A 19734-nucleotide genomic window follows, 5' to 3' on the forward strand; every position below is an offset into this window, starting at 1 on the left:
CCCACTCCTACCTCCAGGATTTCTTTTTCATCCACTAGGGGTCACTGGAGTACTCTAGGGATATGGACGGTTCCACAGGAACTAGGCACTGAATAAATTAAAATTTGAGAGTACTTCCCCCCTCCATATCCCAGAGTACCTCAGTGTTTTTTCGGTGCTCACCGAGCAACTAGGCCTGTGGAGTTTCTCCACAATTATTGGATTTATTTTTGATTTTTCAATGTCCCACATCCTTTCCCCCCTTCCAGAAAGGCGAGGGTCCGGGATAGTGGAAGCTGCTGAAGCAGCTGTGGGTGTCGGACCTCTCTGAAAGAGCTCCCTCACCACCACATGCAGGACTAAAACCTGCAGTAAAGGCTGGACGGAACTTACAGAGAAGCCCCGTCATAGCCCTCACCACAGGGTCCAGGTATGTTGAACGGGGCGGTCAGCTCACGCTGCCGCCCCGCTGTGTGGGATACTGTGTGTGTGGCCGCCGGCCGCTGCCTTCAGCCGCCCGCCGCCGCTTCCAGCGCCGCTGTTTATTCTGTGTCCCCCGCCGCTCTGAGCCGCGCTGGCCACGTTGATTTATGCATAGGCCGCTCCACGGCTCTATGCAGCGCGCTCCCCGGCCCTCGATGCCGCTTCCGGCTCCCTCTTCACCATAGCCCGGCTCCGTGTATAGAGAACGGTACACGGAGCACGGGGGGGGGGGCACACAAATGAGAGTTTTTGTAAAAGGCAGGCTCCATAGCCTAGTGAGTAACTTTGCTGCCACAGTGATGTTCCCTGCACACAGAAATGTCAGGGTCACTGGATAAAATCTCATGGATACATGTTATATGTGCAGGTTTGAATGCAACATAGTATGTTTATTAAATCTGCTTACATAATTATAAGTCTGCACTTTGTGTTTTATATTTAAAAATAAAAAAAAAACATGGTAGGACACCATTTTTTTTTTTTTAAATTCAATAATTTTTATTGGTTATTCATTTTGCATTGTAAACAATAAAACAAAAACCACTAAACAAAAAAGGGATGAAAGCAAAAAAAACAAAATTCCACGCAAGGGAATGCGCAGATTCCCAATTCAAAAACAATACAGACAATATAAGTGCGATGTGCAGGCTTATCTCTTTAAACATACATTTGTAGATCAGGACAAAATGACATATATCAAGGCAATTATCCAAATATAGTAGTCAAGTACTTCTCAGATATCCAACCAGCTAACTACAAATATACAACCCCTATCTACGAGTGCGGGCAAATGGGGGGCCGGTCGCGGGTCCCAAGGGCAATGTATAAGAGGAGAAATCACTGCTGCTAGTATAAACCCTTCTTACATAACTCTACATGTTCCCCACGGAACGCGTCCCATCTCTCCAGCACACCCCCATATTAGTCACACAATGGTGAGTATCAGTTATTCTGGTTCGGTGAGTCAGGAGAGCTAAGCCATCTGCCCCACAAGTCATAGTACTTGTTCCCTGCTTTTCTGGCCATATATACATATTTCTCGTGAGCGGCCGTTTCATTAACAAGCGAGACCCAGGACTGTACTGTGGGAGCATCTTTAGCTAGCCATAGTCTAGCGACACACACCTTAGCCAGGGCACACAGATTAATCAGATATCGTTTGCTAGGAGCGTCCAGGGCATCGTCCTCCAAGGCCGACGGCACACACACCGCCGGAGTACACACAACCGATGGAATTCCAGTAGACACTATGATATCAATAATACCAGACCAGAATGTTGCTATTCTAGGGCAAAGCCATATAACGTGCCAGTAATCAGCATCCAAACTGCCACATTTAGGACATCTGGTAGAATTAGTACCGCCTATGCGGGCCAATCTCACCGGTGTCATATACACTCTATGTATAATAAACAATTGGATTTGCTGATATCTAGTGGTGGTGGTAGACAACTGTGGAGAGCGTAAAGCTCCCTCCCATATCTCGTCTGAAATTGGTCCCAGGTCGGATTCCCATTTATTTCTAAGAGAGGAGAACGGGTCAGAGTAGTGAGATTGAAGCATACTTGTATATATATTGGAAACCAAATGCCCGTCCCCCAGACTCAGCAAGAGTGATTTAATTGGGGAGTCTAGAATCATCGGAGGGGTATTAGAAAACTGTACATTAATCGCATGTCTCAGTTGTAAATACCGAGAGAAGTAAGAAGAGGGTACATTATAGTCCTGTTGGAGCTGTTGAAAGGACTTCAAGATATCGCCATTGTACAAGTGCCCCAAGGAAGTTACCCCCCACCTCCCCCATACCGCCCTAACGTGGAGCGAGGCTAATTCTGGGAAACCAAGGACATTATCTAATGGAGTGTCTGGGTCTATACCCTGGCCCCTCATGGCAGCATGTACCTGTTTCCATACAAGAGTGGCCTGTCTTATTATAGGGACCTTAGATAGTTTAACATTCCCACAGAGTAGCAACTGTAATGGCGTGCCATCACGATACTCCTGCAGAAACATTTGGGAGTGTACAGTGAGACTACCGGAGTCCGTCACCCATTTCCAAACATGTGCTAACTGTGCTGCGTAATAGTAAAATTTAAAAATAGGGAGGGCTAAGCCCCCTACCGATCTTGGTCTAGACAAGGTATCAAGCTTCAACCGTGCTCTTCTGCTAGCCCAAATCAAGGAAGACAGTAAGCTGTCAATTTGCCTGAATATTTTTAAACCAATATATATAGGTGACTGCTGAAGGACATAGAGGAGCTTAGGTAGATACACCATTTTCACCAAGTTGACCCTACCAGTAGTAGTCAGAGGCAAAGTCCCCCAAACCCTAACTTTCGAACGGAGATAATCAACCAGCTGCATAATGTTAAGAGAGACATAAGTACAAGGGTCGTTCGATACCCAGATATTTGAAAGAGTCTACCCACCTAAGCGGGATATGGATCAAAGGGGCTACTGGGATTGGACCCCTAAGTGGAGTGATAGTGGATTTGTCCCAATTTATTCTGAGCCCGGAGAAGTGTCCATAGGTATTTATCATATCCAGAATTATGGGCATAGAGGAGACATAATCATCAACGAATAGCAAGAGATCGTCAGCATATAATGCTATTCTATCTTCCCTTGCGCCCACCCTAATACCCAGAATATCTCGACTAGCTCTAATCAAACATGCCAATGGTTCAATAGCAACGGCAAACAAGGTGGGGGACAAAGGGCAGCCTTGTCTCGTTCCCCTGGACAGGGGGAAGGGACCTGATACATATCCGTTCACTGAGACCCTGGCCATGGGCAGAGAATAAAGCAATTTAACATATTTTATGAAATTGGGACCCATGCCAAATCTACTCATAGTTTCCCATAGGAAGGCCCACTCCACTGAATCAAAGGCCTTTGCGGCATCCAAAGAGGCTACAACAGAAGAACAGGCCTCCCCATGCGAAACCTGAAAATGAGTGAACAAGCGCCTTAAATTAACGGCCGTGGACTTACCAGGCATAAAGCCTGTTTGGTCCGGGTGAATGATTTGGGTTATAACCTGATTGAGTCTGGAAGCCAGGACCTTGGCCAGGATTTTAACATCCGTGGGTAATAGAGAGATAGGACGATATGACTCGACCCTCTCAGGGTCCTTATCCGGCTTTGGAATCACTATGAACAATGCCTCCGCCATAGAAGGGGGGAGCACATTTTGCGCAAATATAGTGGTAAATAAATTAAGCAGTTGAGGGGCAAAAAATCTAGCGTGTTTCTTATACAACTCCGATGGGATACCATCAAGGCCAGAGGCCTTACCATCCGGAGACGCGGTGATGGCTGCCTCTACCTCCTCCAACGATACAGGAGCATCTAGAAGATCTCTAGCCTCACTAGAAATGCAAGGCAACTGGATTCGATCTAAATATTTACACAGTTCTAGTGGGGAACATGTTAGTTTGGAGCTATATAGCGCCTGATAATATAATACGAATTCCGTGACAATTTGGGGGGTGCGATCCAACACTGTTCTGGCCGAATTCACCACCTTTACCACCGTGTGAGAGGAACGGTCCCCTCTTGCAAGATTAGCCAAATACGAGCCCGGTCTATCCCCTGTAGCGTATTGAACATGGGGGGAGAATAGAAGCCTATGCTGGGTTTTCCCCCATAGATACTCTTTCCATTCTTTCTGAGCATGGAGCCAGTCTGATTTGGAGGTGTCCAAGCCATCCTGTATGTATACCATCTCAGAATCAATAATCCGAGCCTCCAGATCAGCCTCACGTTTCCTAAAAGAGGATTTAAGACTACCCACTCTCCCGATCAGCGTCCCCCTCAGGAAGGCTTTAAAGGTATCCCACAGCAAGGAGATATCGGTAGTCTCTGCATGAGAATCAAATAATTCTAACCAGCTAGCTTCCAATTCGGATTCCTCACCCATATGCGGGAGCCAGAAAGGGTTAAGTTTCCATACTGCCTGGCCCCTCTGACAGCTTAAGTCAATATGTACCGATACAGGGGAGTGATCCGAAATACCCCTAGTCTCATATTAAACACTATGAACCATAGGCAGGAGCTCCCGAGTGAGGAGAGCCAAGTCTATCCTAGAGAAGGAAGTGTGGGAGTGTGAGAAACACGAATACTGCCTCAGATCAGGATATTTCAATCTCCAGGGATCGACCAAGCCCAGCTCAGAGACAGTATCTGCAAATGGAGAACGCCTTGGCTGCGGGTTGGAGGATGCCGTAGACAGCCTATCCAGCTCATGATTCAAAACATTATTAAAGTCACCCATACATATAGCAGCCACCCCCGGGGACGCAGCCAAGAAAGTAGATGCCCTTTTAAGCACGTCAGACGAGTATGGAGGGGGCACATACACAGCCAGCAACAGTAAAGGAACGGAGTTAATTTTACATTTAAGAAACACATACCTCCCCCACTGATCTGTTTGTACACTATCAAGCAAGAAGGGAACAGATTTTCTGATCAAGATCGACACTCCCCGGGACGCTGCGGTATGCATGGAATGGAAAGCCCACCCCACCCATGGCTTTTTGAGGGACATAATTCTAGTACCCACCAAGTTGGTCCCCATTAAACAGATTACATCCGAAGCATAGTGTTTGATCTGTCTAAGGACCAGGGAACGCTTGATCTTGTCATTGATCCCCCTCACGTTCCAGGACAGAAACCTAACCAAAGCCATAGCAAAGCAGCGTGATAATGAAACCGATGACCCGCGACCAGCCACCCCCAGCACCTATCCAGCAAACTATACCCATGATTAGCTGTAACAGAAGCACATCAGAAACAAGCACATTGCACATCAGAAAGTAAAAACAAAACAATAAATTCTTAACAAAACCCCCACCCCCACCCCGTATACCACTAAGAACTTGCAGCATACCTGATTCCCTAACAAACAACGCTCCCAAAGAGCAATCCCTAAAAACGAAGGCAAAAAATACCTTTACACATTCTACAAAGTCAAAAAAGAAACCAAAAAGGGGGGGCCAAGAATTAAGTGACTTCAAGGCAGGAGAAGCTACCAGCTAAATTCAAGTCCCCCCCCCCCCCCCCCCCCCCAAGGCCGTCAGAACAACCCCATCTAAATAACCATTCGGGACCATACAACGGGACAAACGTATCCAGGCGGCCCCGAAGATAACATATAGAACTAAACAAGGATATTAGCCTGAGGCATCAGGAGACAGATATACGGTTAGAAGTGAGCACCGTAACATCATATTATAAGCATAACAACAGGTCTTAAGATTTTCCCATCATTCCCCCCCCCCCTCCCCCCTGCCAACAGTGACTGTATATCTCACCCAAAAAAAAAAAAAAAAACATAGCAGGCAGAAGAGAAACAGTATACTAGCAAATAGAGAAACCGAAAGCGTGAGGTCAGTCAGCGGCCAGCGCCCGCCGTGCCGGAAAGCGTCTGTCCAGCCACACTGATGCCTCACGGGGAGACGTTTGAATTTAGTTTCTCCATCAGAAACAACCCGCAGTTTAGACGGAAAAAGCATGGCATAGGGGATGTTCAGTTCACGCAGCCTGCGTTTCACGGGGGCAAACTGAGCTCTATCCTTCTGAACTTCTATAGCAAAATCCGGAAAGACTGAGATCGGAGAACTGTTCCACCTCAGGGGGCCCTTAGTACGGGCCAATTTCAGAATCACATCTCTGTCCCGGTAGTGAAGCAGCTTGGCAATGAACGTACGGGGTGGTGCCCCTGGTGGTAATGGACGCATCGGAACCCTGTGAGCGCGCTCCACCGCAAAGTGTGAGGCGAACTCCTCCGCTCCAAACGTATCCAGCAGCCACTTCTCAAGAAATTTTTCGGGGGAGGTACCCTCCTCTTTCTCAGGGAGTCTGACGAAGCGGACATTATTCCGTCTCAATCTTCCCTCCATATCCGTCATCTTTTTATGTACCTCCGACATCTGTGACTCCAGAGCAGAAGCACGTCTACCGAGTGGTGTAACCGCGTCCTCCAGAGTGGATGTGCGTGTCTCAACTTCACCGACTCTCTCTCGCACTCGCTGGAGGTCTTGGTGTATAATAGATAAGTCCGCCTGGACCTGACAGATCCTGTCGGCCAAGCGGGCCTCGCTGGCCGTGACCGCATCCAGCACCCTCTGCAAAGCGGCATCTGTAGCCTCCACAGAGGAGCCAGCTGACGGAGAAGGCGGCAACGAGGTCGACTGTACCTCCCCCCCTTGATGAGACCGTGTCGGAGGGTTTCTGGCAAATTTCTCTAACTTCGCCGCAGCCGCGGCAGATTGCTGTGGTTTGACCATTATGGCCAAGCTGATGGTGGAGAGCAGGGAATTATAGTATATCAAAATTGTCCAGCTGCTACGTGTGAATTATATAGTATATCAAACAGTCCAGCCGCTGCTTCGACAAATAATATGTCAAAACTGTACAGAGGTTGCCAGTAGGGAAGGCAGTATATCAAATCTGACCAGCTACAGCCTGTCTTGACTCTGGCCGCAATAACATCTGTGAAGGTCGACCTGCACTGTGGTACAGTCCATACAATGGCAGGGTAACAGGGCAGCCCCACATAGGAGCCACACGCAGCCTGTATATAATATGTGTATCACCCTTTATGCAGGGAAGCTCCCCCAGGGTGCGCTCTGTCACCCCAGTAGCATAAATATGTCCCCAAGATGCAGGCAGGGAAGCAGGAGCTGTGGCTTTAGAGCAGGGTAGCGGCGGCGGGACCCGCGGCAGCGCCGCAGCAGGGATTTCCCCGGAGTTAAGCAGGGTCAGGCCGAGCGCACACAGTGTCCCCGGCGCCTCGGCTCCACACAGCGGCGGCAGCGGGAGCGAACACAGGCAGCGTGTAGGGCGGCAGCACGGGGAGAGATGAGAGCGGCTTCTCACGTGGTACAGCAGGTCCCGGAGCCCCGCTCACTCAGAACAGTCCAGCTGCAGCGGGAGTTTAACACTCGGCTCCCGAATCGACACAGGGGTCCCTCCACAGCTTCACAAAGGTATTGGGGCTATCTTTGGACCCAGGGGGGGACACAGGATGTAATATGCGGATATTATTGCCGGAGAGCCACACAACCTGTGTGCTACTCCATGTCCGCCGTAGCCACGCCCCGTAGGACACCATTTTTAACGTTTTTTCCTGGGTCTTTGCTGGAGGTTGCTGCCCTACAACACTCAGCCTCTGGGGGAGCGGAGGGTTGTTAGGAATTTAATTTATTAATTGTTTTTGACAGCATGTCTCTACAGGAAGATTCACTATTGCTGGAAACCACATGCACGATAATGCAGGTTTATACACAGATTACTTCCGTGGGGTACTTACTGGTCGGGGTACATGATCACTAAGTCTAGTGCATAATCAAACAAGCAGCTTCGCTGCAGAGTCGGTCATACAGTGTGTCGGACAAATTCGACTGCACAGACAGACCCTTACCGGTCCTCTTTGGGGGGAATGCGGGCATGTACTGCCTGAGAGGGAAAAATTTACTGTTTCAGCTAGATTGTTGCTGTCGATTCGCCGCCAGCCCTCATAGCACCAGGCCAGTACGTCAGGTTCTCAGCGAAGGCTGAACAATTTCCAATGAGAGACAATTGCAATTATTGGGCGTTTAACTACCTATCGGAGTGTACCCTACACAGCAGTAGGGCTGTTGCTTCACCCTGCTTTGGTAAGTGTTTGAGGTAACAAGGCTGTAGTGGCAGGGCACTCCAGTTCAGGTTTGCCCTAAATAAAGACCACCTTACACTTCTTGCTGCCTACAGCTTCTGTGAAGTTGGCAGTTGGTTCTTGCGTTTCAGCTTCGCTAGTGGCGCAAAACGTCCACTTTGGCTACGTTCCAAACGAGAATAGATCGCAGACCAAGTGGGGGGGAAAATCTGATTTCCTACCATTGTCTACGCGAATTCCTGAATGATTCCGTCTCAACTATTTCAATTCCAGGACTTCCGGTTCCGGCGCCCATGTGAGGAGAAGCTGATTGCTGCAGCTCTCCTGCACCCTCGGCAACCGGAGCACACAGCGCCTCCTGTCCGCGGCTTTTCTCCGCGCCTGCTGCACACTATCAGTGGGAAGGTGTAGAGAGCTGGATGGAAAGATTTCTGTCCTCCCCTATGCCCCCTAAAGTCCAGAGATCGAGGTCTGAAAAACGGCCGGGAGAATCCAAGATGGCCACCGCACCTAACTCACAAACGAGCATGCAGGCTGCTGGCAGCATCAAACAGGCTCCTGCAAAACACACTTCTCCCTCAGGTGAGCCTGACTGTACCCCTGCCTCTCCAGTGACTTGTGCTGATGTAGTAAGAGCTATTAGGGATGCCATGGAGCCTATCATGGATGCACATGCTGCTAAAATGCAGCAAGCAGTAAAAGATCTAAAATCCCAAATTAAGCAGCTATCTAAGACTGTTCTTACAAATGAACAAAGGCTGGGGGAGACTTTTCAGGATGTTGGGGATCTTAAACACAGATATGATGAGCTCCAGAAATCTCACTTTCAACTGCTGAACAAGGTTGACGATCTTGAAAATAGATCGAGGAGATCGAATCTTCGGGTGCTTGGGCTCCCTGAATCATTGAAAGGTCCTGATTTGACTCTGTTTTTGCAAACGTCCCTCCTTGATTTACTGCATATCCAGGATGAATGCACTGGCTTAGTTATTGAGAGAGCCCACAGACTGGGTCCCCCACGTTCTGCACCTAATAGCAGACCACGTGTGGTCATATTTAAATGTCTGAACTTTCTCCATAAGGAGGCAATATGGTCGGCATCCAGGAAGCATAGGAATTTACAATGGGAGGGAGCTCGTTTGGCCATTTTCCAGGACTACTCCGCGGAGGTTTCCCGGGCACGTCGAGAATTTACCCCCGTTTGCTCCCGTTTGGTAAAGGCGAATAAAAAATTTGCTCTGCTCTTCCCCGCAAGACTACGTCTGTTTGATGGAAATTCTTTTCGAGACTTTACAAATCATGCAGATGCAGAAGCTTATGTCTCCGAGGCCTCCCAGGCAGATGACGACTCCTCTCAGGTGGACGACACCCTGGAGCGAGATGGCTGAGTATTGCTCCTGGACTTTTCTGTTTCCGGCTATGTCCGCCAATCTAATTCAAATTAGTTATTGCTGTAGAAGCCGCTGCGGGTGTTTTTTTCCCCCCAAAAGAGCCTTTGGTCCTATACAACGGGCCGAACCATTTTGCTTTGTTTTATGTTCTAGATTTTTCTTATTCATCTGTTGTTTTTTCCTGGATGTGCAATCTTTCTAGAATGCTTATATATGCTTAGCGGAGATATTTCCCCCTTCTACTTATGTGACAGGCTGCACTTTTCTTTGTCTGTAACAAGCTCTGTGTGCTCTGATATTTTCTGGTTATTTTTCTTATGTGTATTTTCATATATTATGTTGCCGAGGGTGGGTAAGGGCGCCCCTCCCCTCACTTCTTCCTCAGGTTATCAATTTCTGGCTGGCTCAGTGGCGGTCTAAGACGGCCTCTGTGCTTGCTCGAACCGGTTGTTCTCGTTTTCTGAAGTTATGATTGTCCTTAGCAGGACTTTCTTTCACAATGTTAATGTTATATTTTATGTGTTTTCTTTGTTTTTGTCCTTCTTTTCTTCTCCCCCTCCCCTTCTTCTCCTCATGTGTCCACCCTGGTATGATTGGTATTCGTTTCTCGGCGACTGTAGATATTATGGTTACTGTGCAGGTTTTCAGGTTCTCCCAGTTCATTTGATGCATGGCTAGTCTAAGGGTCGGCACGTTGAATGTGGGAGGGATCAACTCCCCAGCTAAACGCAGGAAGATTTTGCTCTATCTTCGGAAGGTGGGGATGGATGTTGTTCTCATTCAGGAATCTCACCTTATGCCAAATGAGGTGGTGAAACTGAACACTATGGGTTGGTCTGTGGTAGCCTCTTCCTCCTTCTCTTCTAAGGCTAGGGGAGTGATTATATTAGCAAGACACATGGTCCCTATCTCTGTCCAAGCGATTTTAGATGACACTCAGGGTCGGTATGTACTGGCAGAGGTCACATTGTATACATCCAGGTTCCTACTCTGTAATATCTATGCTCCCAATCAGTACTCTAAGCAATTTTACACCAACATGGTCACTAAGCTACTAAATTACTCTGAAATTCCCATAATCCTGGGCGGAGATTTTAATCTATATTCTTCTTCAACCATAGATAAATCCCTTCCCCCTCGCGTTCCCCCCTCGTTACCACGTATTGGTATCCCCTATATCTGCTCGCAGTTGTCCTTAGTAGATGTGTGGCGCGCATGCTACCCATTAGAAAGGGAATTTACATGTCTCTCAGCTGCGCACCACACGTTCTCGAGGATTGATTATCTGCTGTTATCTGACTCCCTTTTCTCAAAAGTGGCTGACTCTAAAATCGAGGATATCTGTATTTCAGACCATGCTTTATGCTGGATGAAATTGATGCTCCTCTCAGAAAAATTCCCTTTTCGCTCCTGGCACTTCCCTTCTCATTTAAGTGGCTCTCTGAAATTCCGCTCCTCATTAGATGCAGCGTGGCTGGATTATCATACGCACAATGGAGAAACTCTGAGCGATGATCCTGCTCTTTTCTGGCGGGCATCAAAATCAGTTATACGGGGACACATTATTTCCTATAGCAAAAAAAGGGATTTAGATTTAAATTCACAATACTTGGAAACCCAGGCGGCCCTTACTCACTCTTTCCAGGAATTTAAATCCTCCCCCTCCCCTTCTACTAGAGAACGATACCTTACACGAAAGACACTGTTTGATACCCTCCTTTCTCAAATGGAAGCAAAATATTCATTTTGAAGGGACTGTAGCATTTACAGATATGGCAACAAGTCTGGCAAACTGTTATCACGTTTGTTAAAAGGCAGGCACCCTAAAGTGGTCATTCACTCTCTGATCACCCAAGGTGGGGACAGAGTGCGGACCTCGGCCGAGATTGCTGAGGTGCTACAGTCTTTCTATACCACACTGTATTCACGTCCTCCTATTAACCAGACACACAAGTCTAGCTTTTGGTCTTCTACTGATCTGCCTCAAATGTCAGAGTCGCACTGTACCTCTCTTCTTGCACCTATCACCACTGAAGAAGTTTCTCTAGCAATAGCTGGGCTGAAGACTGGGAAGACTCCGGGCCCTGACGGTTTCGCCAATGACTACTATAAAATTCTATCTACTAGACTGAGCGAACCTCTCTCTGTCTTATTTAGTTCTTTTATGCATGGTGCTTCCTTGCCCCAATATTTTAATTCAGCCGTCATAAAGGTTATACCGAAGCCTGGCCGGGATCCTGAGTCTCCCAGTTCTTATCGTCCGATCTCCCTTTTAAACACGGATTTTAAATTATTCACTAAAATCCTCTCTAATAGACTCAAGTTCATAGTCCCTGATATAGTGCATACTGACCAGACTGGATTTATCTGGGGTCGGCAATCAGTGAGCAATATCCGAAAGGTCTTGACTGTTATGCAGGCCTTCCAGCTCTCCAAGCCCACTGACACTAATGTACTATTATCCATTGATGCCGAAAAGGCGTTCGACCTGGTCACTTGGGACCATTTGTATGAAACGCTCCATCGCTTTGGTGCACCTGAAGACTTTGTCTCTCTTATTTCCCGGCTTTATGAATCTCCCTCCACTCAAGTTTTAGGGAATAATATTCTCTCTTCCCCTTTCCTTATCCAGAGTGGCACACGACAGGGCTGCCCCTTGTCACCTTTATTGTTTGCCTTAGCTTTAGAACCCTTAGCTGTTTCCCTGAGAAATTCTTCCGACTTTACAGGCATAAAAATCATGGACACCACGGTAAAATTATCACTGTATGCCGACGACATGCTTCTATTTATTTCTCATCCGGATACATCCATCCCTGCGATTGTCTCCCTGATTGAACAATTTGGTTCCTTTGCGGGATACAAGATTAATATATCTAAATCCGAGCTTCTCCTCCTTTCAGGGGACTCTTTCCATTACACCCGGTCCTGTCCCGATTTCCAGTGACCCGAGATAGTCTTAAACATTTAGGAGTTCAGATCCCTACTTCCCTCCCGGATCTATATGCGATTAATTTTGGGCCTGTTTTGTCCAAAGTGTCTAAAATACTTACTGACTGGGCGTCTCTGCCCCTATCTCTTATGGGTCGCGCAGAAGTTATTAAATCTGTGATCTTTCCCAAGATTGCTTATTTTCTGCTTATGCTCCCTATTGCCCTCGTTGAGAAAGATGTCCTTTTCCTTAAACAATGTTTCACTAGATTTCTATGGGCCGGAGAACGACCGAGGGTCCCCTACGCTAGATTACAGCTATTACGTGAAGAGGGAGGTATGGGAATCCCGGATCCTGTCCTATTTAGCAGAGCAGCAATGTACAGGTATATCACAGACTGGCTTTGGGGCAGATCAGTATTTACGAACCTGACACTTGAACTGGCCGTATTCCATCCTTTCTCCCTTGCTGCACTCTTACACACCCCAAACTCCCGTCTCCCATCTGGGATAAAACATAATATTTTATTTTGGCATACATATCGAGCATGGCTGGCCACACACACCAAAGCACAGATAAAACCTGACACCTCTCTTCACACTACGTTTTGGGGTAACCCATGTTTCCTTCCTGGCCTTGATAACACACATTTTTTGAGCTGGAGAGAAAAGGGGATCGCAGCTATTAGAGACATATACGACCCAGGAGGCAACGTAGTGCTTTCTTTCTCTGATATCCAGACAAAATTTGGTATTTCCCACCGAGAATTTTTTATGTACCTGCAGGCTAGACGTTTTGCTCAATCCCAGTCTCATCCTATGATTTCTGAGGCTACCACAGACCCGCTGCGCACCTTAATGGTGCTCACTAAAGATTGTCCTTACCATCTCAGCTACTTCAGAAACACCTTTAGGGTCTCATATAAGGACCGGCTCTGGGACCCTGCGTTGTCCTCGTGGTCCAGAGATATCCCCAATATGGGATCGAGCGCTGAATTGCTAGATAACATTTTACCCACTTTTAGGTTCTTACACTCTGCCTCTTTGCAAGAGGTACACTTGAAGACGCTCCAAAGGGCATATATAGCACCTAATCAGAGGGCACACATGGTCCCAGACGACACTGGTTGCTGCATCAAATGTACTGCGCAGAGTGCCACCTTGTACCACAATATGTGGTCTTGCCGAAAAATATCTAAGTTTTGGTACAAGGTGGTTGCTTATCTCAACACAGTATTTAACTTACGGTTAATAAAACGCCCGAAGGCGTGTTTGTTACTTGATTTTAGGGAGTGGTCTCTTGGGCCTGAAGATAGGGACATTGTTCCGGTACTCTCTGTTATCCTAACAATAGCCAAGAAACAAATCCTTAACAATTGGATCAAACCGTCTGCCCCTTCTTTGATGGCTGTGAAACACATGACCCTCCGGATTATTTATTATGAGAGGCGTGCTACTCTTCCTGATATTGAATTAGAGGTCAAGCGGTTTGCCAGGAAGTGGGAGAGGTATATTGATACTCTAGACCCGGATATTCAAACGTTCATCTATAAACTTTTTGAGACCACAATGTGGTACCTATATAGACAAATCGATAGAGCCTCTTGACAACTTAGGCCCATGTACTGTTCCTTTGAGATCTCCTGTCCTTTTCCTAGAAATATAAATATATTAATTTTAATACCCCACGCTGTATGTTCAGTCTGATGCCATATAGGTACTGAACTTTCTCTTTGGTTAGAGTGGCTAAACATGCCTGAAATGCCTTTTCACTAGTCTTACTTAAGATGTCTATGGACGCCACTCATTCATGAGCTGATTATATTTGTATTGTCTTCCCCATTCGTTCCCCTTCCCCCCCCCCCCCCCCTCTCCTCCTGTCTGTCTTCTTTACTGACCTCTCGGGTATATTGATGTTCTGTAAATCCTTAGGTAGAACTGGGTGCTTGGCCTTAGGTATATGATGATTTCTTATGTTGAGACGCACACCGGTACTGTCTTCATCATTTCCTAGACCTCATGTAGGTTAAGATTGTCCATCCTTTGCCTCTTACCCAAGCTTATAGCTACCGACTATGTATGTATTTGTTGATTTCACTGATGTGACTTAAAAATACCTTATGTTGAAACACTGTAACTTTACCGGTTTTTCTCCGGTTTTTGGTTTGTCTATATCATGAAGGTCTTCCTTGTTCTTGTTTTTCTATAAAAAATCTAATAAAAATTGTTGAATTAAAAAAAAAACTATTTCAATTCCTAGGTATGATTCTCGATACAGTAAATCAAAGAATTTACCTACCCGAACAGAAGTACAGGTCATTCGTCATCTGGTACAATTAGTGCTCAAGCCTCGCACAGTCTCTGTTCATTTGTACATTCGCCTATTAGACACAATGGTGGCGGCTTTCGAAGCGCTTCAGTTTGGAAGACTTTACTCGCGTCCTTTTTAACTGGATGTGCTCGCAATGGTTGGCTGTGGCCTAACGAGTACAGTGTCTGCCTGCAATGCATGCCAAAAACAATGGTAGGGCTCGCTTCTGCAGATTCACCGCAGGGTGAGGTGGTCTCCAAGGGCCAGGGTGTCTCTACTCTGGTGGCTCAAAGTACAGAATCTAACCGCAGGGAAACGGTTCGGCGCCTGGAATTGGATAATTCTCATGGCGGACGCGAGTCTCAGAGGTTGGGGAGCTGTAGTTCAAAAATTTCAGCTCCAGGGTCTCTGGGCAGATCACGAAAGAGTGCTGTCTATAAATGTCCTGGAACTCCGGGCAATTAACAATGCGCTACGACAAGCAGTGCACATGCTGCAGGCTCAGGCTGTTCAGGTGCAGTCAGACAATGCGACGGTGGTCGCATACATCAACAAACAAGGAGGAACGAAAAGCCGCATGGCAATGCGGGAAGTAGCTCGAGTCCTCAATTGGGCCGAGGTGATTTTGTCGGCAGTATTCATTCCGGGAGTGGACAACTGGGAGGCGGATTATCTCAGCTGCCGGGATTTTTATCCAGGATGTGCATTAAATCCAGAAGTGTTTCACATGCTGGTCCAGAAGTAGGGTTACCCGCAAGTGGACCTGATGGCATCTCGCCACAATTATCAAACGCCCCAGTACGTGTCCAGAACGAGAGATCCAAAGGCAGTGGCGGTGGATGCTCTCACAATCACGTGGCCATACAGTCTCGTGTATCTGTTTCCACCGTTTTCCGCTGCTCCCTCTGTTGCTAAAACGGATCAAAAGAGAGTCCGTCACAGTCATACTAGTGGCGCCTCATTGGCCTCAGAGAGCTTGGTTTTCGGATCTCCGCGGTCTACTCGCGGACGTTCCTTGGCCGCTCCCACTGCGTCCGGACCTGTTACAACAGGGTTCATTCTTTTTCTCCGATTTAGCGCGGCTGCATTTGACGGAGTGGCTGTTGAGACAGCCCTCTTAAAAAGACAGGGCATTCCAGAATAGGTTATACCAACCATGTTACGAGCTAGGAAGCCGGTTACGGCAGCTCATTATTACAGAATTTGGCATGCCTATATAGGTTGGTGTGAAGTTCGGAAGTTTCCGACATCATCTTTCAAGTTATCCTGTCTTTTGTTATGTCTACAGATGGAGTTAGATGGAGGTCGGCGTTTATCCACACTAAAGGTGCAGATATCTGCATTGTCAATTTATTTTCAAAGAAGATTGGCTCTATTGCCGTCGGTACACACCTTTATGCAGGGTGTCCTCAAAGTACAGCCTCCATTTCACTCCACTTACTGCACCATGGGACTTGAATCTGGTTTTAGATTTCTTTATAGTCTATTTGTTTCGAACCCTTACAACAAGTGGATATTAAGTTTCTCACTTGGGAAACAATTTCTCTCCTAGCCTTAGCTTCGGCAGGGCGGGTTTCAGTTTTGGGTGCCTTGTCATGCAAGCCACCGTATTTAGTGTTTCATAATGACAGGGCGGAACTTTAGACGAATCCCGCTTTCCTGACAAAAGTAGGGTCCTCTTTTCACATCAATCATCCAATAGTAGTTCCTGTATTAACAGGAGATTCTGGAATTTTGGTTGTGGTACGCGCATTACGCGTTTATGCATTCCGAACGTCTACAGTTCCTAAGACGGATACGTTGTTATTCTCTATGATGCGGCCAAGATGGGTTGGCCACCTTCTAAGCAGACCTTATCCAGATGGATAAAACTGACCATACGTCAGGCTTACCTTCATGTTAGGTTACAGCCGCCTACATCAGTAACAGCTCATTCCACACGTTCTTCGGGAATGTCATGGGCAGCTGGTCGTGGAGTTCTACGACAAAGCTTTGCAGTGCGGCTACATGGTCTTCAGTGCACATGTTTGTGCGCTTTTACAGGTTTGATACTTTTGCGGCATCAGCATCTAGCTTTGGCCGTCTAGTGTTACAGGTGCCAAACAGCTCTCCCGCCCAGGGGGGAAACTTTGGTACGTCCCTAGAGTACTCCAGTGACCCCTAGTGGATGAAAAAGAAAATAGGATTTTGGTACTTACCAGGTAAATCCTTTTCTTTGAATCCATAGGGGGCACTGGACGCCCACCCAGAGCAGTTTTACCTGGCTTGTGGTAACACACTCTCACCGACTGGTTCAAATTAGCAAGTTTATCGGGTTGGTGTCAACTGATAGTGGTCAGTAACGTTATGTGTCAACTTTATTGTTGTCCGTTTGTTATATGTAATTCTCCATTAACCTCTATAGCTCCTGTTCGGCTCAGTAAAAAAATACTGAGGTACTCTGGGATATGGAGGGGGGAAGTACTCTCAAATTTTAATTTATTCAGTGCCTAGTTCCTGTGGAACCGTCCATATCCCTAGAGTACTCCAGTGCCCCCTATGGATTCAAAGAAAAGGATTTACCTGGTAAGTACCAAAATCCTATTTTTTCACGTGCTGCTCCCTTACTCTGGAATTCTCTACCTCTCCCCCTCAGACTCTTCACCTCTCTACAGAGCTTCAAACGGGCTCTCAAGACCCACTTCTTTACCAAACCCAGCCAAATCTCATCCTAACCCTCTGTCCCACGATCGGTCTACCCCATCTGTGTCACCCCTGTCTGTCTGCCCCTCCCCTTTAGGATGTAAGCTCTCACGAGTAGGCCCTCTTCCCTCATGTGATTATTCTTTTCTTACTTTAATAATCCTCAACTGCCCAAATCCTGCAGTTCTCGGCCACCTTGATACTTATCTCAGTGTCGTCTACTGATGTAGTTATGCTTAGTTACCCTGTACTTGTCCGATATTGTCTTCAACTGTAAGTCACTGTTTTCCTTTTTTGATTATGTGCATATGTATTCTGTAATTGGGCGCTGCGGAACCCTTGTGGCGCCATATAAATAAAGGATAATAATAGTAACAGCTGGAGGGCCGAAGGTTCCCCATCCCTGTTGTGTTTCACCATGGAATAAGGGAAAGATTTGCGGTGAAGATCCTCTCAGCCGAAGGTGGGTATGGATGGATGGGTGGTATGGTTAAGCACCAAGGGCGCAGGTTAGGGTTAGGCTGCGGAAAGGGAGTGTTAGGTGGTAGGGGAGGGGTGGGAGGGTTAGGATACTTACATTACTCATGTCAAGATTAGATTGTTGGTATTCCTAATTATTCCCTGTACTTTCCTGAACATTATGTATGCCACCTATACTATATATTAATATATTTTTACCATTACAGAAATCAAAGTTTGTTGATGAGGTGGAGATCCCGGTGGACATTATTGGAGATGCGGCGTACCATTTGAGGCGATGGCTCATCAAGGGCTTCAAACAGCATCTCCCACTCTCTCCGGAACAAGTGCATTTCATCCACACTCTCAGCTCGGCCAGGATGGTGGTGTAGAACGCCTTTGGGAGACTGAAGGGGTGCTGGCTGTGTCTACTAAAGCGCAATGACATTGCCATCACCCTGGTGCCGGATGTTGTTGCTGCTTGCTGTATCCTCCACAACTTTTGTGAGATACAGAAGGAACACTTTTTACCGGAGTGGAATGTTAAGGACTCTGAACTGTGCGATACTCCAGTAGAAGCAGCAGCCTACGAGGGGGAGACGAGTAGTGGCAGTGCTGAGGAAATCCGCAACACCCTCACTGCTAACTTTACTACTATAACACAATAGAGGACACGAGATATGTTGCAAAAAAGTTTTGGTTTTATTGTTTCTGAAAAAGTTATGTACATGTTACCTCACATGTATCATTTTAAATATAACATCTTTACAGTTTAAAATTCTTCTTAAATTTTTGAACATAAATAGGCCATAATGTGTATAGACATTAGACACACAGGGGTATATTCAATAACTGTCGGAAGCTGCCGTCTTGTCGGAAAGATAGCAGTTTCCGACAGTTTTAGGTCGGAAGGGGTTCCAACCTGTTCATTACGGCCCCATTTATTCCGACAAGTCGGGAAACCCGACTTGTCTGAATGCACGCTGCCGCCGATCAGCGTGCATTGTTGGAAACGGGGCCAAACCTGACAGGTTTTAGCCCCGTTTCCGACAATCTCAATCTGACTTTAAAAAAAGTCGAATTGAAATGAGTGAGCTGAGAGCAGGAGACGGAGGGAGCAGCGGGGAGAGCAGGAACCCAGCGGCAGCCTCTGCCCGGCTCCAGCAAGCGAGGTCCCGCTTGTTGGAGCCGGGTGGATGCTGCCGTGAGCCTGTTGCTACGCTGCTCCCCCCATCTCCTCCTCTCCTCCCTGTCCGCTTTGTCTCCACCGCTGCGATCAATTCTGAATTACCCCCTTATAACCTTAGGTTGCTGGTGAGATCAATCAGAGGGATAACATCACTGGATCCACGATTTACCATATGAGGTGAAAGAATCCCGGGCTTTCGGCCTCTGAACCCTATTCGATCTGGGACGGGTAATAGAGTGGAATTTGTCAGCTGTGATGATCCCCACCCACAAGTTGTGGTGATATGCTTGTTTCTCATGTTTTAATTGTGAGTCTAATGTAATAAAATCTATTCTGCTCATTTGATCAGACAATATTGCACTAGATCCTTTTGTTCTTCTCTTTGAGATTGAAAACCTGCCGTGAAATTATACTACATATGGATGAGAATTATTCCACTTCATGACAAAAGGGATTTCGGACCTTTTTCCATTCTCACAGTCAATTGGAGTAAGGACTTTTCTTGAAACATTTAATGATATGCGCCATTGTGGGAAAAAATATCTATATCTAAAGAAAAAAGATTTACAACTGTCTGTAAGAAGTGCTGCCCAGTGGACGGTTATGATTAGTGCCATCTGGGTAAGTATACACAGTGCCATGTGGAGGA

At 46.8% G+C, this 19734-nt stretch overlaps 1 protein-coding gene across 3 annotated transcripts in view; it reads left to right on the forward strand.

Moving 5' to 3' along the window:
• PCYT1A (phosphate cytidylyltransferase 1A, choline) overlaps positions 1–19734 on the forward strand; it is a 114980-nt gene that overhangs the window by 45074 nt on the left and 50172 nt on the right. The window contains exon 3 of one of the 3 annotated variants that reach the window (XM_063916509.1): positions 19204–19574. The exons of the other annotated variants lie outside the window; for them this stretch is intronic. The gene's annotated coding sequence lies outside the window, so the exon portion shown is untranslated. The remainder of the gene's footprint in view (positions 1–19203; positions 19575–19734) is intronic. 3 annotated transcript variants of the gene reach the window in all.

This window comes from Pseudophryne corroboree, chromosome 4 (genome assembly GCF_028390025.1).
Source record: "Pseudophryne corroboree isolate aPseCor3 chromosome 4, aPseCor3.hap2, whole genome shotgun sequence".
In the NCBI taxonomy this organism is placed as follows: domain Eukaryota; kingdom Metazoa; phylum Chordata; class Amphibia; order Anura; family Myobatrachidae; genus Pseudophryne; species Pseudophryne corroboree.